We start from the raw sequence: 23,663 nt of genomic DNA, 5'->3' as shown, positions 1-23,663 counted from the left end.
GAGGTCGCGGGTTCGATTCCCGGCCGCTTTTCTGATGGAGGCGAAAAGCAAAAACACCCGTGTGTACGAGATTTCGGCGCACGTTAAAGATCCCCAGGTGGTCAAAATTAATCAGGAGCCTTCCAATACGGCGCGCCTCATCGCCTGCGTTGCGTCGGCGCGTTAAAACCGATATTCAATCAATCAATCAATCAGTTCTGATGAAGTGCTCTTATGAGAACACTTGAACATTGTTACACTTATTACAACTGATTTGCACCGATTTTCCCAACAACCCGTCCCCCCGTCCCCCAAGGCCTCCTCTGCGTTTAGATTCATTCATTCATTCATTCATTCATTCATTCATTCATTCATTCATTCGCTCAACGACTGCAGGCAAAAAAAGAGTAAACCTCTGTTTAAAACATGGCGCCATGCAGTTTTGCTTAAGGCGAAAGTGCATGACGTTATATAGGCCTTTCTTTTATCAGTCAAGGACTCACCACGGACTGCCTGAAAAGCGATCAGGCATTCGTCCTTCCACATATCATACGGCGAAAAGCGTTCCCATATTACCCACTGACTAACCGCGGTGAGTCCCAGATTGATAATCGAAGCGCGGCATCCGTTTCAGGAGGCAGCGCAGGTTATTTGAACATCGCGCCGCCGAAGAGGCGGGATCAGTGGACGTTGCCATGGCGATGGCGGCTGCGCCTCGCCGGAGCGGGTATCAATCAACGCCCACGAGGCCAGCCGGAATCTTAGGCTCCACCGACATTTCGCGCGCTTCCTCTGAGGCGATAAAGAGCTTCCCGTGCAACTTCCAGCCGCGAACGCGTCCAAAAGCCTCATAGTGGAGGTTGACATGTTGCCTATTGTATATGCGTTGTGCAATAAAGTTGCCTCCCTTTCTTTCTCCTCCGCTTTGAAATACCCAAATGTTTTATTTATGTAGACGTTACAACTGCAGCCACACCTCGTATTTACGTCCTCCAATTCATAAGTCATAATTTCCCGCCAAAAACTAAGCCGACATGTTCAAGCCATTCATTCATTCTTTCGCGATCACGGGTGCAAATTTAATTGCATTTGGGGGTACCCGAGCCGCAACACGGTAATATTAGCAACGCCTATAACGAAATCCCTTGTTGTTTTTTTCTTTTGTTTTTGCCTTTTGGCGTGGTGAACTATCCAACTTGATTTACTGGCTTTGTATTTGCTGTGCAGCCTACACTGGTTAGCATGCAGACTAACCTGGCCTCAGAGCGTACGCCGTAGTATCTAGGCTTGCACAGGCAGCGGCCGCGGCCACACTCTACGAGCTGCATTTCTCGTCGCAATTGTTCGCAGCCTCATAAAACACAGTCATGTCGGAGCTGTCGACACGGCGGGCCTCGCACCAGAATTATAAGCAAAACAAAATCAAAGGCTTCTCGATCACGCCGCTTTCATTACAACAGCACAATAGCTCGCTTATTGATTGATCGCGACACACTTGGTTATCCTCGTCGACTAACCATTTCGGAACGCGCGCAACCGTGCGTACACCGCCAAAAAAAAAATAAACCGTGAGTCAGAGCAATGCATTGTCCTAAACGCTGCTAACGAACAATAGCTTCGCCACATGGCGCGAGCTAGGCGCGAATTTGAAACAGAGAAACCAGAACAAAAACAAATGTCGTGGGTTGGCCGAGGAGCTCATTTACGCGTCCGCCAGCGAATGACAAACAGGGAACCAGGGCGGAGACCGTGCGTCCCGCCGGAGCGTCGTGGCCTACCTGTGTGAACCAGGAAGCGGCGGCTACGACGGCGCGGAGTCGATGGAGCCCGTCTTGGGCCCTCTCCAAATGTCAACGCGCCGCCCGGCTCTCTCCGCGGCGGCCGCAAATCACCGCCGCCACGTGCAGACGACCACCACCATGGTCCTCGCAGTCACAGACGGCGTCGCCTTCTGCAGCCTACTTCTCCGCGCCGGGATGCGCCGTACAACACGCAGCGGTAGCAGACGACATGCGATGCCCGGCCTCCCCCGCCAAGGCAGGCGAAGCAAGACCAGGAAGCCGCGGGGTTCAGACCCTGGATTCTCCGGCCGGGAGCCGTTCTCTCCTTCCTCGGTCGGCGGCCGGGACCCAACCTCGAAGCAACAGCAGGCGGTTTGTGTTCCTGCGGGCGGCACTCGGAGCGCGCGTCGGCCGGCGATCAAACCGCGGCTTGCGGCGCGTGCACGTTGGCGTAAACGACGACGAGCGAGGAGCCGATATCGCCGGAACAGCCGAGGAGGCCGCTGCCACCGCGTTCCACGCGAACAGCGACGACGGTTCTCGGTAGACGCGCTACGAGGCGGCGCCGCCGGCTGCTGCTGCTGCTGCCGTTCCTGTGAGCCGTCGCCATATTTATTTCAGTTTTCCGCTTCTTATTTTTTTCGCTCCCCCCTTTCCTCTGTTGCTCTCTCGCCGCCGCTGAAGACCACAGGAGAGAGGAAAGGGAGACGTTTTACAGCTTTCCGCGCGTCCAGTAGGGAGAGAAGGTGAACCGTCCTCCTCCTCCGCCCTCCTCCCCAGAGAGCCCGGCACTGCCTGCAAGCCGGGTTCATCTCTCTTCCGCGAGCCAGAACCCCAGAACGAGAGACCGAGGGAAGAGAAAGATGAGACGGAGTGGAAGGGCGGCATTCTGGGCCTAGTGTGTCCCGGACGACTTGGAAATGCCAGGCAGGACGTTAACTGCGAAAGGAGGAAAGATCAAAGGAGGAATGCGAAAAAAACGAATCTTCCCTCCTTCGATATCGACCCACGGCACGGCGAACTCCCGCACCCGCCGCTGGTCGTGAGGAGGGCGCTGCGCTAGGGCTTTCAGCGAGGTTTGTGGGAACCCCGCACACGCGCCAGCGACCACGTGGCAGTTTTAAAAGCATTGACAGAAGCGCGCAACCTGTTCTGTGAAGCAGATCAGTTAAGACTTGAAGACGAGGGCGATATTCTCAAGTAGGGAAGTAAAACGTTTCTACAATTCAATGGTTTTCAGGTTGCATGTTGCCACATGTGTGGAAGGTGTCATATGTCATAGTGTCATATCTCATAGTGTCATATGTCATAGTGAAGGTATGGAAGTGAAGCCTACACCGAGAACAACGGCGCCACAAAATACAGCGGAAAGGGAAATAAATCTGAGCAGCCTTGATTGGAAAAAAGCAGCGCAGTAGGTTACCCCACCAAACAGCAGTGGGCCCGGACGGAATACCAATGCAGCTGGTAAACCTGCTTGGACCAAGAACTAACGCATCTTTTATGAGGGCAATGGATAAAATGATAGAAACCAAGCAAATATTGGAGGATTCGCTAGAAAGCAGGATGAATTTAATATATAAAGGCAGAGGCAACCAAGCCAGTAATGATTAGTACAGTCCACTCACAGTAACGTCAGTGGTGTATAGATTCGTATTCCAGGCGATAAAATCAGAAATTAAAGCATGGATGTAAGAAAATGAAATCCTTGGGGAACTGCAGAATGGATTTAGACAAGACAAGCGCTTGGATGATAATTTGTTCGGGAAAACACAGTGCATTGAAATTGCGAAAGCTCAGAATAGACCATTATAGATTACGTTCTTGGAGACTGAAGAGGCATATGACAACGCAAACAAAGAACTGCTGTGGAGGGTGCTGAAACTCCAGGGCTTAGATGAGGAGTTAATACAGTTCCTTATAGCAATCTATAAAGACAATAGAGTGCACCTGACATGGGAAGGGCAGAAATGCGCACAGCAGGTCAACACCCATCGAGGACCGAAACAGGGATACCCTTTGAGCCCAATACTGTTCATGCTGTAGATGGTAGGGTCAGTAACGAAAATTGAAGACAGTCAGTTAGAGTTCAACCTAACTCATACTTTGCAAGGCGAAGTGGTACAACAGCGTATTTCGGAAATGATATACGCAGACGACATTGTTCTTTTAGCTGATAACCAGAGCAATATGCTCATAAATATTCGTTGCCAGGAAGCCCCGAACCTCGTGTTAAATTTTAGCACTAAACATCGGGAATAATGGTTTTCAATGACACCAGCACTGACTTAGTGTCAATTGAGCATGGAGAATTATCCAAAGTCAAGGAATTTAAATATTTGGGGGTGTGGATAAACGAAGGGGACAAGTACTTAAGAACTTACGAGGAAGAACTGCAGAATACAGGAAAGCGCAACGCAGCTATTATGAAGCATATAGCTATAGCACTGTGGGGGTATAACAAATATGAAGTAGTGAGAGGAATGTGGAAGGGAGTAATGGTTCCGGGCCTCACATTTGCAGTACTCTGCTTAACATCAGACGCTGTTTCATGTCTTAGAGCGAACCAGAGAACGGTAGGCCGATTGGCCTTAGGAGCACATGGAAAAACAACTAACGAAGCAGTACAAGGAAATGTGGGCTGGGCGTCATTTGAAGTTCGAGAAGCTCAGAGTAAAATGTGCTTCGAGAGGTGGTTGAGAGCAATAGATCAACGTAGGTGCACAGCTAATAATTTTAGCTACATATACCTGAAAAGTGTGGACACGCAGTGGTTAAGGAAAACGAGAACGCTAGCGACGAAACACGGAAAGAACAATGGAGAATCCAAAACAGCCAAGGTAACCAAAAAAGAGGCAAGGCAGATTGAAACAAATGAATGGAGAGAAAAAAATGGAAGCTAAAACCTCGTTAGAGATGTACAGGGCTGAGAAATTGGACATCAGAAAGGAGAATTTCTACGATAATTCCCAGGGCAGTGCTTTGCTTTTTGAGGCTAGAGCAGGTTGCTTGCGAACTAAGAGTTTTGTGGGGAAGTATACAGAAAATGATGCGTATGCGGGGAAAAAGAAATGGAAACTGCGCGGCACATGGTTTTAGAATGTCAGTGTATCCATCCAGATCAACATGAGGGAAATATTCGGCTTTCAGAATACCTAGTAGGTATTTAAAGGTATAACAGAAGCAGTTAACTTCAAGGCTGTCGGGGTGACGAAAAGAAGATTAGAATGCTGGTGGACAAAAAGCAGAAAGGGAAATATTGCCTAAGACAGCTACCACCTGTAACAGGAAAAAAAAAAAGTATTTTGTGCCTTCTAAGTTTTTCGTGCCTGCCCGAAGAGAAGCGCTAGTATAAAACGAAGAGTATAAAACATGGGTGTATTAGTTTTCTTTTTGGTAAGATGACACGCCATCACCCCGCTACAAAGGGGATACCACTAGCAATTATCATCATCATCATCATAGCTTGCCCGAAAATACCCATCGGTCTTTCCTTGTCTGGCATTCTGTTTTATTCAGAGCGAAAACTAGAGTTGAACAAGGCTCTCTCTATGACGGGAGAACCGTAGGACGCGCACTGCTCATGACATCAAATAGTCAGTCAACATTTATCAGCTGCGAGTGTCGTTCCTCGGAGTTCAGTACCTATAGGAGCCTAAAAGCTCAGTGTTTAAAAGCAACACTCGGCTTAAAGACCCTTCCAACACATTTTTCTATTTTTTTAACATCTCAAATGCTTTTCGATTGCGGTAAGTAGGCGCGGGGAGTCATTGCGTCACCAGGAAATACCCGAGTCAAATTTCGCTGCCCTGCGCATATCAGACACCCGAGTAAGTGTCGCAAACATTTTTCTCTCTTTCCCGCAGTCTTTAAATCTTTGGGAATCGGTTGCGCGTTTAGATTGCGTAATAGTAATACGATCGCTATTTGCGGGCTCCCTTTCCGTTGCGTGCTCTAAAGGCATTAGATTGGAGCTTTAAGGAAAATCGCTACAAAAGCAAAACCGCAACTAAAAATGTATATGCTTGGTGCGCTCATCACGGCATGCCGATCTATAGCTTTCACAGAGCTTCTAGACGCGAGGGAAAGAGTTGCATGCGCCTGTGTTAAGGTGTGGTGCCTGAACACAGCTTTTTGAGCCTCAGACACGTTCATGCATTCATGCATCAGCCTGATTTGGGCACATTCATTTCTTGTCCCAGAGAGGTTGCAGGAAATCGAGAAACTCTACAATGCAAATGAGGCATTAGTCGCTATTTTACATGAACTATATTGATTGATTGCGGGGCTTAGCGCGTCGAAACTATCGACACAGGTTATGAGGAGCACCGTAGTGGAAGGCTCCGGATTAATTTGGACCACCTGGGGATCCTGAACGTGCGCCGAAGTCTCAAACACACGGGCATTTTCGCTTTTCACCTCCATCAGAAAAGCGTGGTCTGGAATCGAACCCGCGACCTTGGGCTCAGCAGCACAACGTCATAGCCACTGAGCCACCGCGGCGGATGCATGTAGTCCATGCATATAAGTGGAAACTAAAAATTGTGCGAACCTATTGCTCCGGCTCCTATGCAATGACTACGATGAGCATGGTGAAAGGGCAAACGGGGTGTTCAATCGTCAGTGCATAAAATGAAAGCTCGGTACCGATTGGGGTGGCTGAATTCAAAGTCGAATTGGGCAGGAAACAATTATCGAAACGTCTTTAAGGAAACTGTAAAATAGACAGTCAGAGCGGCAGAGATAGCGATATTCATTATATCTGCGGATACAGCTCAAAAGGGTAACGAAGACCTTTTCCTGCAAGGGGGAAATTTAAATGCAGACCGGGAAGCCTCTTGCAATGAGCAAGGGGACAGGAGGTTACCCAATAGTGTACGCAAATCTCTGAGAACATATTTGCTTCCTGAAGGCCCGAGGATGAGGGTCGCGTAAACGTATTCGTTGGGGGCATAAGGTAGCAATAACCTAACTGAGGGTCGCGTAAACGTATTCGTTGGGGGCATAAGGTAGCAATAACCTAACTAAGGTAACATTAAAACCACTCTATGAAAACAAAATACCGCAGCGAGAAACCGAGGGGCGTCCGATCGAATGTTTTGAAAAATTGTCACGGTGAACTGAAAAGACAATCCTGAAACACTCTTCGCCACGAAACGCGATGACATCACAACCCCCTCCCCCCCCCCCCCGCCCCCGCCTTTCCTTTTTTTTTTTTTTTTCAGTTTTTCTGGCCTCCCTTCCGACTCTCTGACTTTGAATATGACTTACTTTTCGCCTGGTTCACTTTCTTCTTCCCTCTGATTCATATCTCCGCCTTTCGCCCCTTTTCTCATCTACACAGAGTAAGCGGGGCTGACCTCAAAGTACCTCCTCCATACCTTATTTTTTATTAACTTACCGTCTTCCCTTAGACCACAAAGGAGTAAGGATTCCAGCTAGTTGGTAATCCATTACGCCACATAGCGCGCAAACCGCCAACAGACAAAGAAAAGAGACACACACAAGCGCTGCCTTCCAACTATAGCTTTAACGGGAACGACCCGGTCTTTACATTCGCAGCAAAACGAAACGCCAAATCTAAACAGCTATCACCACACCACAAACCCGTTGTAAAAAATTCCGGAACAAAACACAACAACCCTCCGCTTAGCAACGTGGCAATGACAGACAAGTGGTCTTCTTTAGGGAACTCATATTGTGGAATACGCTATTTTTTTTTTATTCGAAAGTTTGCCCTGCGGCATGACGGTGCACGATTCACAGGTACACGAACAAGTTTGCTTCGCGTAAAAAAAATTCCCCCGCATTTTCCCGAGGGGGAGAATGTGAAAGTGCGAATGCACGGTTGTCGGCCCGCTTGCGGCGCTTGCGCTCGGCCCCCGCAGCCCACCGCCTCGCCGCCTTCTCTTCCATCTCTTCCATCGGGTTTGTAGTATCACGTGTACACCACGCAGTTATCAAGCCGCTATAACGCCGCTGAGTCGCCAACGCACGCCGCTGACGACGTAGTTTGAATGCGTTAAAGATATAAGGCGCGTCACTAACACTGATATCAGCGTCGCGTCCGTGGCTTGGTCGGTAGAGCGTCGCGCTGCGGCCGCAAAATCCTCGGATCGAAACCTGGCGCCGGATGCTGTTTCTTTTTTAAATATAGAGGAGCACTGCGGACGCCGCCGCCGCCGCCGGCGGTGGATGGTTTGGGGTCGCTTATAAAGTGCATTCGCACTTAAAATACCAGAAGGTGCCGATATAACATCTTTTCTGCGTGTGGGATGGTACAATGGAAGGCGCACCTGTACACTTGTTACATTGCTTTTCTGTTTCAGCTGGCTCTATGATTTCACGCATTAGTACATTATTATGACCGTTAGCCACGGCGCGCTCGTCAAACAAGATAGCGCCGAAGAAATCAGCGCTTGTTTGTGTACTTTTCCTTACCATGCTGTCGGTTTGTGCGCTGTGTGTAACGGTCTCTTCGAACAGTTGCCCCATAATAGCTTTAAAACTTTATTAGTTGGTTCATCGTCACTGATTGATTAATTAATCCAGCGCTTGTCGTGGGATCACACTCCCAAAGATCGGCGGACTCATTCCTGAGTGCACTCACTCAGCCTCATTTGTGCGCAAACTCACGCGTAGGTTTGAGTTTGAGTAGCGTAATACTAGTGTGGCATCATGAGTTTGAAGTTGAACCCGAGTGAGTTTGAGCCCGAATGAGCCTGATTGAGTTTGAGTCCGAGTGATCCCAAGTGAGTTTGATCCCGAATGAGTTAGAATACACCTGAGCTCGAGTGAGTTTGAGCCCAAGTAATCCTGAGTGAGTCTGAGTCCAAGTGAGACTGCATCGGAACGCTTGAGACTGTGTGACGCTAAGTCCGTGTGAGACTGGGAGAGCTGAGCAGACATTCGGGTAGGTATGGGCCTCAGTGAATTTGCTCCGGCGTGAATGTAGGCGACAGTTGTGGACATTAAATTTAATAGTAAAGCCGAAGTACGTTCACCAGTTCGCATGAGCCAACCAAGTTATTACATAGTTCATGGCTAGCTGCTGATCTTGTCTGTTCCAAGTGAACGAGGTCACTATTCGTTACAAATGATTTTGTGACCCGGAATGCCACTGTGACTTTGGGCGAAGGCATGCCTTCCTTGGCAACATGTACAAGTGCGGCAGTACAGTGAAATTGAGTAACGCTGCCGTGGCTCCGGGTAGTAGTTCTTGTGCAGTTCTTTATTTGTATATTGCTTTAGGGGATGCCATTTTTTTTCGAGCCGTCTGTTTAGTTTTTCCCATTTTTCCAGCACGATACGATTGGGTGATGTAACATTGCAATGATGTAACATGTAATCATTGGGTGATGTAACATGGGTGATTGGTGATTGGGTGATGTAACATGCAATCATTGCGGCTGCAGCCGCAATGATTAAGCATGCCCGTTCGTTTGTCGTTAGTCATCTGCGCTGCGTAACTTGCGTGATTGTAGGGCAAGCGTTTGCGTCACCTAGGAGGCAGCTATGGAAGTTGCCTGTTTATTTTCATGAGTCGCTTCGGGCTGGGCACTCTGGTTACGTGCGGATGCGGCAGAATTCGCGATGCGCATTATCTTATGGGGCGGGGGGCGCCTAATCTTCAAAAGTTCCTTGAAGAAATTTCATGACGATCGGCATTTTCTCTTTGCCACTCTTTAGCGGCTGGGCCCTTGATATTCCACTAGTGAGGTCTAAAAAGGACTCTTGTCTTTTCCTCCTGATGGAGCGTCTGGGGAGGCGGGAGAGGGTGGTGGGAAGGCACGCGGTGGCGCTTGCTTGCTGGTTGTTCGCCTGCGTCTGTTAACGGTTAATGATACGTTATGGGTCAAAAAGGAAGAGGTGAGCGCTGGAGGGGCGAGGGGGTGGTGAGCAAGTTCGGCGTGCTTGTTTCTGCGTGTCAAGAGCGGTGGGCTGTGAAGACCAGATGGGTCCGATTCAGCGGGCACGCAAAGCAGCAGAGGCCGTTGGAGCCCTGAACCAAGGGTGCCACCCCTGCTGACCCCGTGGGGAGCTGTAGCACGTGGCACAACACCCCGGTGGAGTGCCGCCCATCCACTACAAAAAACGTTTTCTTAGTCCCCGTTCATTTCGAAGCTGTTTGTCCCGCAACTGTAAAACGGGCTTGGACGGACGGGCGGACGGAAGGACGGGCATCCATAGTACGCACGTTCGTACGTACGTCACTATGAGTGCCTTTATCGGATATGCTGAGGCCCCGAGTAAAGCGTGCACATTACCTCAAGGACCTGGGGTGAGACATATACAGTTTCGCTGTAAAATGTTTTCGTATTTCGCCAAAATGTGAGGCGCAGCGGGAGCAACGGCCACGAAAACACAGGCCACGGCGGGCTGACTAGGCGTCCCAGCACTCTTCTTGCAGCCTGAATTCAGGTCGTTACTGAAAATAAAACACACAACCTCGGAATTCCACACGGTCAGAAACTCAGGCAAGATGGCGTTGGGGCACTCAACATCACGATGCACACTTTAGCATGCGGTGATGCTACAGCGCAGACAGCGCACGACACGCCATGCTTATTATGTACCCACCAAAACCACGTGAACGCATGAAACAAAACGTACTTTTAAAAAATAATGATCCATTCCACTCTGTAGAGGTGGACGACCAACAAAGCTGAGGTGACAAGTAATATTATACAGCGGAAGTAGTGCTGGACTAGCCGCTCCTCCATGTCATTCAATTTCGTAAATTGTCTGTGATGGAGGTGCAGACGCATCGGTTCGTAGTGTAGAAACAGGGGACTACACCCTGAAGCAGATAGTCTAGATATTTTCGACGTCCTTGGCGTCCTGGAGTCCGAACTAAGCGCCCTTACCCAACACGATGAGGTAAAAGAAGTGAAATGCGAAGTGCAGAACGGCATCTTTCTAATTTCCCCTAACGTGCTCATCCGGTAGAATTTGATGTCTCTGCCCTGGCGGAAGCCTCCTTCGGCGTCAGCCGCCTAGAATCAAGCAAGCACGCAAACAAAAGAAAAGTTACTCCCATGAACGCATCGAGCTTCGCAGACCCGTGGGAACAGTTGGCTCTGCCCCAAGGCGTTTTTTGAGGAGGCAGAACATGAATAGACGGGATCATAACCACAAACAGCTTCGATGTAAATGACCTCAGCGCACGTCACCTTGCTCAATGCCCTTTGTTTCTCCCCCGGGCCCCAGCGCACCCTCGAGCCTGACTCCTTTTTGTCATGAACACGCGCCCATGTCAAGGGTTTGGTATCCAACACATACTTACATTGGCTCGTAAGCGGCGCTAATCATCCTGCCCTAACAAGTATATCTGCAACGAAAATTGTTTCCGAACTCACTAGAATTACCAGATGATGCCTTTCTCACCAAACGCAATAATTTGATCACACGATTTTGCGCCCGTACATTTCGTGAGCCCGCGTGAATTTTCAAAACTCTGTATCTATATGAATTCTGAGTCCATCTAAGTCCGTCTGAGTTCTGAGACCGTTTCAGTTCTCAGTCCATTTGAGCCCGAGCGAGTTCCGAGTCCATTTTAAGTTCTGAATCTCTAATGAATTCTGAATTCATTTTGAGTTCGAAACCCGAGTGAGTTATGACTCAATTTTGAGTTCCAAGCTCGAGTGAGTTCGGAATCCATTTTGAGTTCTGACTCCCGAATTGATTCCGAGTTCATTTTGAGTTCGAAACCCGAGTGAGTTATGGGCCTATTCTCAGTTCTGACTCCCGAATTAATTCTCAGTTCATTTTGAGTTCGAAACCCGAGGGAGTTCTGAGCCAATTTTGAGTTCAGAGTTCATTTTGAGTTCGGTGCCCGAGTGAGTTATTGGTCCATTTTGTTTTCTGAGTCTAGTGAGTTCTGGGTCCACTTTGAGTTCTGAGCTCGAGTTAGTTCCGAGTCCATTCTGAGTTTTGAGTTCGAATGAGTTCTGAGTTCATGTTGAGTTCTGGGCCCGAATGAGTTCTTGGTTCATTTTGAGTTCTGAGCCCTAGTGAGTCTTGAGTCCTTTTGAGTTCTAATCCCGAATGGAGTTATGAGCTCAAGTGAGCTCTGAGCCCGAGTGAGTTCTGAGTTTGGCGCTCGCTGAGTTTGAGTTTGAGTGAGCATAGATGAGTTGCTCAGCAATGATTCTGAGTTTGAGTGAAAGGTGATTCCAAAATAAATTTGTGAGTGAGAATTGAGTGATCCGCTCCCACTTTGCCGAGGTATGCACACTCCAGGCGTCTCGGTTTGCTGTCAAGTTTTTCGCCCCCATAATTCCATTTCTGGTTTCTGCCCTGACTCGAGCACCAAAGCCACTCGGCCCACGTTATCCGAACGGGGTCGGGATGCTGTTTTCATTTTCATTCCAGGGCTGACGCATGTCTCGTTCCAAATAAAATGCACATGCGTCCCTGCAGCGTTCTTCGTATTCGTGAGTGGACACGGTTGCTTTTGAATCCCCCTCGAACTGTGCTCGTGTGACACAGGTTAGCAGAAAAGCATTTGAAGAATTTAATAATGGACGACGAAATTAACTACAGGAAATACGATTGGCGATTGATAAAATTAAGGAACTTAGGCAGCAAAAAAGAGGACATGGTTTGCATCAAAGCACTGAACTGGGAAACCGAGATCATTGAGTGCGAAGATATAGGTGATAAATCTCAAACTGCTAAGCTGATGCATGCAATTAAAAAGCTGCAGAAATGTTAAGGGATCCGATAACGGTGAATTCAATGGCTTCCTTTTCAATGCCAGCCGGATAACCATGTAGCACAAAAAAATTGGCCAGCTTGCGGAAGAGCCAGTTGACACGAAGAACAGTAATATTCTCATTTATCAAAGTTTCCAAATTACGGGCACCTTGAAACCAATTTTAAACACATAGAAACAAGCATTACAATTATGACCCTCCGGTACAATTTGGGAATTCTTCTATTGAACGGGTGCCCACTTTCAAATTTCTAGGAATTCCTTCTGACGGAAACCTTAGTTGGATGGACCCTTCATATTAGTGAGGTTAAGGCAGTTGGGTCATGGTGTATTGGTTTGCTCTGTAAAATTAGTGGTCTGGTCCCGATCTGGCTCATGCGTCAACTGTACTACGCGCTAGAGCATTCCTATCTTCATTACTGTCTTTTAATGTGGGTAAGCACGATGCCAACAAATTTAAACAGACTTCAAGTACTACAAAAAAGAGTTCTTCGCTGCATTGAGCAAGTACCTATACTAAGCTGCCCCGTTATTTCTTCAGTACGGTTTTCTTACAGCAGATCAGTTGTTTGACCTTAAGCATAGTCTTTATATTCGCAGTAAAAATGAAAGAACGCATTATTTCTCGAACCTTATATACAGGTGAATGTGCACTACAATCTTCGGAAGAGGTGTTCTAGGACGCCAATGATTCGTGGTGCGCCAGAATTAGCGCACCGGATTCCGACCTTTCTTAACAAGCACCCAGCTATTGTACAGTTACCATTCTCATGATCAAAACACGATTTGGACCTCAAGCTGGTACGGCTCAGCACTTGAATGTGAATTTGGATTGAATTAGTTATCATTTGTAGGCACCATTTTCAAGATCAGTAGAGTCAAAATGAAAGCGTGTGCGTCTGTATTTCTTAGAAACGAGCATCGTCAACGCTGAAAAGAAAAAGAAAACTGGAAAAAAAAAAAACTTAAATTGTCTGTCCCCTCTGGTCATGGTTCACCGATTTCAATGGCGCGGAATTTTTTAGTTGACGTATGCTGGCACGAAAATGCCTCACGTCCACGCATTTACAGCTTCGTTTTAATATGCTCGCCTTTGACGAGCTCCGAGCTGTCTTATAACGGGCGTTTCACGAGTCTATATCAAGTAAGTTATTAGTGCTACCAACTTTAAAAAGAAAGTCTCAGGTCGCAAGTTGGCGTGGACAGCATACGTAGAAGTACGCGAGCACGAAACACGGCGAAGAAACACGACGACAGATGAGCACATGGACACAGCGCTGTGACCGTGTGCCAAATACGTTAACTATATCATTTAAAGGGGCCATGAACACAAACTGCAAGTTTGTTTCATTCAAAAGACTGCGTTTTCCCGTTTACAATGGTACCAGTTTCATCGCGAACCTCTAAAAATAATCGAGATATTAAAGAAGGCAGATTAAGCTGTAGCGACTCTACAGTGACATTCCGGAGATTTTTCTGTGACGTCACGGAATCTTGTTCGCGCTATTGGCGGCCGACTACCTGAGCTACCATCAAGATGGACGACTGTGGTGAGGCCTCTAGTTCCGTTTGATCGTATCACTGGAATGCTAACGTCAGGTTACCACACTGATAGCTACGTCTCCAGTGTTGGCCCATATCACGTCACTCCTGTCCATAATACGTCACTGTAGCGCGAAATCTCGGAGTCTTTTTGTATCTTTTGTCTTTCTTTGTTTTTTTCGTGGGTGGAACGGAGCTGGATGAGCTAACAAAGGCCAGTTTTTTTTTTTTTTCAATCTTTACAAAAGTGTATTTTATCTTCATGACCCCTTTTACACATTACAGGCAGGAGACAGTCCGACCCAATTAATGGCTGCTTGTTACGCTATTTGATATTATAATAATGCTGGAGTAAGCTTCCACATTTTGAGGCGGCACATCCCCAGACAAATTAAGGATAGATAGGGTACTTTAAGTTCCGAAAAATGGAGATCAATCTGCTCCAACGAGCTATATCGGCCAGTATCTGTGTACGGATATTTTCAATGTAATTTCAAATGGTTGCCAGTAGAAGTATACAACTGTCTACCAATAAATACTGAATGATTGTAATGGTATGAGCACTGCAGACTTAAGAAATACGTCCTCTGAGCAGGCCGTTTTGAATGTTAAGGATGATATACCGTATTTACTCGCGTAATAATCGCACTTTCTTTCCCAAAAATATGATGCTAATTTAGAGGTGCGATCATTACGCGAGGTAAATTTTGTACGAAAAAAGTTTGAGCGCAGAAAACGCTAGTTGCAGGTCGGAATGTTTGCTATAAGTCTCATGAACATAATCAACATAACAAATAAAAACATAACTCCACCGACCACCGAATGACCACCGAGTGACGCCAAATGCAGTGTTTTCATTACGCAACGCGCCGGAATTACGGAATTACGGAACGCGCCGGAACGAGTTTGCTACGAGGTGAGAACAGGTCGACCAATAAGTGGCTGCTGCTGTCACAGTGTGGGACATGAGATCAAGACACGGCTGCCGATGCAGCAAGCCGAGCGCGCTTTTTTATATGTCTCGTGGGTACATTATGTGGATTTAGTGAGAGTTTCTTCCGCACCAATAACGAACTCATGCTTGCCGATATCGCTAATATCATCAAGCCCGCGGCATTAACACAGCCATGCCCGCTTTGAAAGAGGAGGAAACGAAGGTAAGCACGACCAGCGCCATCAAACTTGGCGCACATACGACATATGGCTGTGGCAAGTTCAGGGTGAGGTCATTGCGCGGGAAATACAAAAAGTTGTATTTTGACGACGAACTTCAGGGGTGCGATCATTATGCGAGGCGGTCAAAAGGCCCATAGCAGCATACATGTTAACGGCGTGTTCTTGACTCTTCCCAAAAATATATTCAGTTCATCATGATATACCTTTACCAGCTAGTTTTACCGCAGAGCCTGGGAACGCCAAAACACACCAACTTTCCCACCTTCTGCACATCCAAAGGCTGAGGAGTGGCGGAGCAGCCCCATTCAACCGCGCTCCATAATCAAATTATGAGGTATTTCGCGCGTCAAAAGCAACACCTGGGCTATGAGGCGCGCCGTAGTTTATGTTTCTAGTTTACCAGGTGTTGAAGTTCGTAATCTCGACACACGGGTGTTTTCGCTTTCGCCTCCATCTGAAGAACGGTGACCTCGGCAGAGATCTAACCCGTGTCCTCGAGCTCAGTATAACAACGCCTTAACCACTGGTACAACGCAGTGTGGCACTAACTCTATCAACAACACGTGTGCACCCACGGGCTCGTACGGTGGCCAGGCTGCTCGCTCATTCTACAAGTCGAAAAGCTCAACGCAACGAAATTCCGCCGTCCGAATGCACTATACGTCCTAGCAAAAAAAAAAACGGCTATATGCTTTTTTTCTGTAAGCCAGCGGTCGTCCTGTAGAGGAGTTTTCTAGAAAAAAATTCTTTCCAGAAAGCTTTTAGTATACCATCCTGGTCAGACGGGGCACTTGCTTGGCCGGTGCCTGCTTTTTTTACAGCTCAGCTGTTAGTGTCGGCCAATGTCTAATCCCACCATGCACCACGATAGAGCACAGAGATGTCATCACGCACCAACTGGCAGCTGTCAAAAGATCAAATCGCTTTGATTGTGCCGTGCGGAAATTCAAACAAACTCCAATAATACCTACATCTTTCGCAGCACGGAGTTCCCATTGACAGAATATACCAACGCTGCATATGTCTCGTCCGGTAGCTCAATGAAAACGGCTCTAGTATTCGATTTCAGTGCCTCAAACGAAGCCGCCGACAAGATGGCCCGAGAAGCACTTTCAGGTACTCGCTTTTTGAAAGTGCTGCTAGACGAACGGCGCATTTTGAAACATATATAAGACCATTACGAGACATTCGAAATCCATTTGGTGTGCAAGTTACGAACCTTGCGTTACCAAAGGAGTGAAGAGGTCGTATGTACGGATCAATTCAACACGAACACCGTAGCGCCTTCACAACCCAACCCAACCCAACCCAACCCAACAGGAAGTCTTCACCCATCTGCTCCATTACGTGGAGACGCCCGGCCTCACGGCTGTAGCCCGGAGTGCAGTGACAGGCTGATGTGCCCGGACTGACAGCTTTCTAGGACTAACACTCTCTCTCTCTCTCTCTCTCTCTCTCTCTCTCTCTCTCTCTCTCTCTCTCTCTCTCTCTCTCTCTCTCTCTCTCTCTCTCTCTCTCTCTCTCTCTCTCTCCACTTTATCATGTCACTCCCCCTCTACTTCCCTTCCCCTGCACTGGGTTGTATGCAGGTGAGCTCCCTGCCGAGCTCAAAGTATCCCCAGTGCCTTTCCTTTCCTTTTCCTGCCCCGCAAACCACAACCATAAGATGAACCTCCCTCTTCACAGGAATCCATGAGCTGTCTTAGCATGTGTCCGAAGTAAAGTGTACCAAGAGAAGCCAGACACTACCCTCATGAACTGCCCGGAACATGAGATGGTGCGGTCAGCTTTGTTTAAAGAACTTCGAATGAAATACGCCCCACACCCCTCTTTGGAGGACGTCCTGTTCGCAAACACCTAACTCCTAGGCGAGACAACTTGCGACTAATCCTCCAGTTTCTGGACGACACAAACCTATTTCACTCTTGGCGATTTGCCACAAATGACTTTACAGAGGTATTACTGGGGCGTAACGAAGGCTGGCGCACATTTCAAGCTAGACTATAGGTCCGGCGGTTTGTTAACAACCTACTCGCTCACTCATTCACTTAGCAATGCGGATCGGTGTACGTTGGAAACGTAAACGTCCCTAGATTGCTGGTCCATAGGGACCTTATAGGTCCCTGGGATTACGCCGTCTTGAATTACGCCGTCTGGGATTACGCGCGGAAGCGATGCCGCAAGAGCTGCCATCTGTCCGCCGGCCCTTTAAACGCACCACCAGTCATATAAGCTTAGCTTAATTAAAAGCATGGAGGAGATAAAATCTATGATTAAGTGCATGCAGCGTGGATCGAGTTCGAACCTGCCGTATAAGCGCGCCATCTAACGCCCAGCGCATAAAGCAAGGAAATAAAACTACTGCAGGTAGTTGATTGCTCTGCTACGGTGCCTGCAGAAAAGCGCAACTATGAGCTAAGCTAAGCGTGATTTCATGTATGTCGCTTTCCTATAGTGTAATGCTGTACACGCTAGTCTAAAATTAAGTGTATTCTGACCCCACGCGAAGTGGGTGCCCGTCATTACCCTACGTGTTCCCGTGAACCCGAGCATCCGGCCGGCTTCTCCACCGGCCAGCTCCTCAGACGGATCACCGCGCAGGCGTGTGGAAATCCTTTCGGTTTGTGTCGCAGACGTGACCGAGACAAGCCTCGCGAGACGCGCAGTGACCGCAGCGGGGCTTCTGGCAGCATCTCATTTGTCCCGTGTTTTTCTTACGCGCACCCAAGTCGTAATCATGCTGCTGGCTTGGATATTAATGTTCCCACTGCAGCTACAATCACGGTACCCCAAAGCCTCTCCACGCTTTTGAGTTAGGCCTGGCACACAATCGTCGTGCCGCAATATGTGTGTGTGTGTGTGTGTGTGTGTGTGTGTGTGTGTGTGTGTGTGTGTGTGTGTGTGTGTGTGTGTGTGTGTGTGTGTGTGTGTGTGTGTGTGTGTGTGTGTGTGTGTGTGTGTGTGTGTGTGTGTGTGTGTGTGTGTGTGTGTGTGTGTGTGTGTGTGTGTGTGCGTGTGCGTGTGCGCGTGTGTGTGTGTGCGTGCGCGTGTGCGTGCGCGCGTGCGTGCTAGCAGGATCCATGGTTTGTTTACGGTTGTACATGGAAGTATGCGGTTACAAACTCACCACCTTCGCTCAGTGTTTATGCCAATATGACCGCAATGTAGTATCATGAAGTACAACCGTCATTGTTTTGATACGTTGTTTGCCTAGCTCACGCGTTAGACAGTCACTTTTTTCTTTCGAGTTTCACAGCTGGAAACGGACCGCATCTGTACAGCTGGCAACTTGTTAATCGGGTGCTCCAAAAGATTATCAAGTGTGAATTGTATTGGACGCGCACTTGGCGGCTCGCTGGAGGTGCCTTCCCCCCGCTGTGCTCGGTGGGTTCGAGTTAGCTGAGCCGCCGGATGTGTGACGCGTGACTTATCGTGCCCCACGTCTGCGGCGCCGCGCCATCCGGGACCGGGGGGTTTCGCCATTTCTTTTAGCTTAATAAAACAGTTGAGTTCCAGCAACCATCGGTGTGCACGCTTTTATCGTCATTCGTCAGCCGACGATCCAATAATGAGCTCTCAAAAAGAACACATGCGATTCCAAGCTTCTCAATTGGTTCGTCAGCGCAAGTTTAAACTTCTTCGCCCGCTTGGGTAACAACCTCCTTACCCCAATTTGCAGACACCAGGTAAAACAATCAGCACAAGTGAAATGCAAATGGTAATTAAAGAGCTGCATGAAGCTATAGAGTCCAAAAAGCTTTATCTTCCTTTCCTAAAGAAAGGGGAGAGTAGTGTGAAAGCTTTCTCACATCAGAACTGCGTCAAAATTGTGTCCAACCTTTGCTGAAAGTACGTCCAACCAATCGCCAAACCTTCAAAGACCCAAATCGCAAACGAAGAACGAGCACACGCGACGATTTTTCATGCACTAAGTAAATGCAGCTACAAACGATCTCCCGTAAAATTTCGAGCAAGCGCCACCACCCGTGTAAGCCAATCCCCCCTTCCCCCCCTCCCTAATTCTACGGCTAATTTCAGATTTCCGCGCCATTCCCCCTAGTTCCGCGCAAGAAGATCCACCGCGCCCAAGAAACACTGGCGTACCACAGCTCGTGTATCCCGGCCGCGGCGGCCGCTTTTCCGATGGAGGCGAAAAGAAAAAACAAACGCCTGTGTGTAGGAGATTTCGGCGCACGTTAAAGATCCCCAGGTGGTCAAAATTAATTCGGAGCCCTCCACTACGATGCGCCTCATCGCCTGCGCTGTGTCGGCGCGTTAAACCCTACAATCAATCAATCAATCAATCAATCAATCAATCAATCAATCAATCAATCAATCAATCAATCAATCAATCAATCAATCAATCAATCAATCAATCAATCAATCAATCAATCAATCACAGCCCGTGTATCCAACCCTGATTAGCAGCCCGATAACCCGATATCTACTCGTTTTTCTTTGGCTGTGTCGTTCCTGTTGGCGGCAGCATGTGCTCAATTTTTTTGAAGAGGCGCGGGCTGCTGTACCCGAAAATACTGTGGCGCGGTCCTTCAGGAGCTGTGACATAAGCAACGCACTTGATGGCTCGGAGGAAGGCGACCTGCATGACGGACTGGCAGATGCTGGAGCCGTGGCGCCAGAAGACCGGGTCTGGACTTCAAGTAGAATGCTGCGAACTTTTTTGCGGGGACCGACTCAGACGAGTATTTCGAAGGTTTTGAGAGCTATAACTAATATTCGTGGGAAAATGCTAGAACCAAGTGCATTCCGTTTTTTTTTTTTTTTTTTTCTGTCGGGAATCTGGAATTTTGGTACCGTTCCTGCATACCGGCCCCTCCCCACTTTGCCGGTGATCTCGACTTGCCTGCAGGAAGGGGGGGGGGGGGGGGGGGTGGTTGCCCGGAATTTTACAGTAAATCTATACCGATGCGTAGTTTACGAGATAAAGATATATTAGTGCACTCCTTCTTCAATACCGATGCGCGTACTGCCTCATCTAGAACGGTTCCATTTTTACGGTTTTCATGTAACCGTTTCAACACAAGTTCCTTTTTCTTTATCTTCGAGTAACCGTTTTGACACAATGGAAGCCCTGTGTCACGCACACGCCGCGTGTCCAGAGATTTTATCAGAGCGTTTCGTTAGACCAACCAGTCTACGGGGAAATGCATTAGTTTTTTTTTTTTTTTTTTTGTCAGGACCCCATCGGTCGCACTAAGAAAGCTTTCGCTTTAAAAAAAGGGCCGGCACCCATCCCGTTGTCACTCCTGATCGCTTCACATCCGCAGGTTGTTCCAACGTGCGCCATAAGGTCCACAGCTCACGGTTCTCGAGAGCGAGGATTCAAATTTCGAGCGCAACGTCCGAACAGGTTTTCGACCATCGAACAGACCTTCGACCTTCGAGTAGAAACCTTTAAATCTCCTAAAGAAACTTTTTGTGATTGTTTAGCTTTAGTCATGATGTCCACGAACCTCCCCAAAAATTGGGTTGATCCCTCTTTCGAAAGAATGGCGAGAATTTACATAAATTACGACCACGGGCGATGATTGTACTGACCCGCGCTAACGCGCATACACGACACTAGCACCGGTCAGACAGGACTCTAACGCTTGCCAACGCGAACATTTTTTTAAAGAGGCGTTTCGTACTTGGTTTGAAGCCCATGAAGATGACATAAGGATTTGGGGCAATGTATAGGCAAGCTATATATAGGCAATATATAGGCAATGTATAGGGCAATGGGTCAATGTGTAGTCGTTTAGATGCCAAAAAAGAGCCAGCGTCCTGCACCGGGCACCGGCAGAGACACACGTCGCGTACATCACGACGTGTTATCGCTTTGCCGTGGAGTTGATCTTGCAATCCAGAATCCGAGGGTGTTGTCCACATCATCAAAGGCGTTGCGGGCGACGCTCTTAACGTGCCTATTTCCACATAGTTGACGCCATCATCACATATATACTATCACCGGTTCGAGGAAGCCAACAGCGAAGCATTTGCCAATAATTCCGCCGACTCCCTAATACGGCTGCGACTTCGTAATGACGTTCCGCTTCGGCGCATCACTCGCTAACGTCCGCGAAACGTTGACGAGTCTCGTCCGTCCGCCGGGAAGTCGGAACCATGTCTTTCGCTGCTGTTTCGCCACCGCTGCCGGACAACCAACCTCAGTCCCTGTCGTTCATTCAAGCTGTCGCTCGCCAAGAGTTGGAAAGCTTGGGTCCCCGATATCTCTTCGCAGTAAACCATTATGACAACTACCGGATACGTCCTTCGACAGCTTGTCACCATGGTCTTGCGGGCCACAGCATGGTACGACCACCGGCTGTCCGATGTTCTTTATTTTTTAATTGCGGGCCCGTCGACCACGTATCTCGACATTCCCTAGCGCGTTTGAATTTGCCGCCAAGCTGATTTGCTTCTTGTGCAAGCTGCGATCGATTTGCACCTTGCCGCCGTCCAGGCATTACGTACAGTCGTCAACCGTCTTAGCTGGAGCAACGCATTACCTGCTTATCTTCTTTTCCTGCCTTAGCGTAAAGTAATTTAATCGTAACTGCTAAATTCATCTGAAGGTTAAAGGGGCACTTAAGTCTCCACCCAACTTCAGCTGGTAGACAGAGCATAGGCGGCGCAGACTGCATTAGGGCTCCAGTGCAGAAGGAACCACTCCCCTGGGCCGCCCTCTGTGCCGTTCGAATCCTTAATGAAAGTATTTTCTCTTCCCCATCCTCGCCCACATTCGTTTGAACAGTTTTCAAGCATAATTATAGAGATATTCTACGCTAAAGGCGAATCTGATGTTGCAAATAACCTTCTGGACGACCATACGCCACTGCTCTTACGTCTAGGTCTAGGCGGACTATAGCTATGTGAATAAGATTATTTCAAAAAAAGACAGACGTCTATCATTCACCCCAACTGGACGATGAGCTGGACTACCTTCACGGTGCCCAATACTTCTCGATCGATCTTCATTCGGGTATTCTAGAATAACTGAAATGGACCGCGACCGTTTCTATCAATTCAAGGTCATGCTTTTTAGGGTCGAAGCACATTAGGGGCTAGAGCTGTCGGCATCTCATGTCGTCGTCGTCGTTCGTCATCGTAATCTCATGTGCTTACGGTACTAAAACACCGGAACACTCGTTTTCCAACGCCTCGCGCTGGAACGTTCATATTTGCGGGCAAAAACGCACACTAAAACAACACACCGGGACACTCGTTTTGCGTTCGCGCTTGCTTGCTTGCTTGCTTCTACTTTGCTCCGTACTCGCTTCAACATGTGCAGTTCTCCGTTTCGAATTTCACTTCTCCTCCACCTTCGTAATTGGGATGTCGCGTATGTCGGCGCGCGCCGTGCGGTAAGAGAGAGACTTACAATCTTTGAATACACTTATACACTGCATGCTTCGCCCATCCCCAGGCTTCACATTAGAGGAGATGGACCAGTTTTCTTGGCCCGTGCGATGTCCTAGCGACATTCGAAAGAATAATGAATTCCATCCTCCACGGCCTGAAATGGCCCACTTGTCTTTACTATCTCGACGAAGTTACCATTTTATCGCTCACATTTTAAGCCATCCACTGTGTGAGCGCTTTTTTTTTTAAAACTATTGTCGCTGTGTTTCGCAATTCCGGCCTTCAACTCATCTCACCTAAGTGCTACTTTGGCCGCCCCCCCAATTACATTTCTTGGGCACCTTGTTGACGCCAATGGGATTCGGCCTGGCCCAGCTAAAATTCGGGCTGTACGCAACACCTTCCCTGGCCACCTATCTTAGAAGGTGTTAAAAGCTTTTTCAGCTGCCGTTGCTTTAGGTGCATCGTAAGATACTTCGCCTGCATTGCCAACCTCCCTAGTACTATCCCCAAGAAAAAATCTGTTTTCTTAGGGCCCATCACAACGGAAGCGGCTTCCCGTACAGGCCGTACCCGGCTTGTGCGTGAAATTGCATCTGTGGAACGGGGCTGGAAAATTCAAATTTTTTTGAAGGGGGGGGGGGGGGGGATCACAAGGGAAGTGGAAGTCTCTTCCAGTTTAGTTTTATCAGCGTCCTTTCCACACAACCTATTTTGGCCCACTTCTACCCGTCGTCTCCAACGATGCCTTGAGCTGATGCCGGTGGCCACGGTGTATAGGGTCCGCCTTACACCACCCCCAGCACGGATCATGCCTACTCATTGCCTACTCCAGCCGTCATCTTTCCATTTCTAAGTGCAACCAGTTCATCACTGAAAGTGAGTGCTTCATTCCGAACCTATGTCTACGGCGCACCGTTGCCAGTGGTAACCCATTACCATGCACTTTGCTGGCTATCCTTTTTAAAGGACGCTGCCAGCTGACTCGGGCAATGCTTTTTACGACTGCAAGTAAATGTATTCTCAATTTCCTACAAGGGCGGTTGCTTGCACTAAGACACCGACTGCCTGGAACGCTATCTCGTGGACCCTCCTCAGCAACC

At 48.3% G+C, this 23,663-nt stretch overlaps 1 protein-coding gene across 1 annotated transcript in view; it reads left to right on the top strand.

The window, feature by feature from the left end:
- Nucleotides 1-2,149: 2,149 nt before the first annotated feature.
- LOC144146134 (uncharacterized) overlaps nt 2,150-23,663 on the top strand; it is a 42,311-nt gene continuing 20,797 nt past the window's right edge. The window contains exon 1 of the mRNA XM_077678090.1: nt 2,150-2,355. The gene's annotated coding sequence lies outside the window, so the exon portion shown is untranslated. The remainder of the gene's footprint in view (nt 2,356-23,663) is intronic.

Source organism: Haemaphysalis longicornis, unplaced genomic scaffold, assembly GCF_048455015.1.
Source record: "Haemaphysalis longicornis isolate Haplotype H1 unplaced genomic scaffold, Haemaphysalis longicornis Haplotype H1 scaffold_7, whole genome shotgun sequence".
Lineage (NCBI taxonomy): Eukaryota > Metazoa > Arthropoda > Arachnida > Ixodida > Ixodidae > Haemaphysalis > Haemaphysalis longicornis.
The sequence above is the reverse complement of the archived record's forward strand: the minus strand, read 5'-3'. Positions and strand labels throughout refer to the sequence as shown.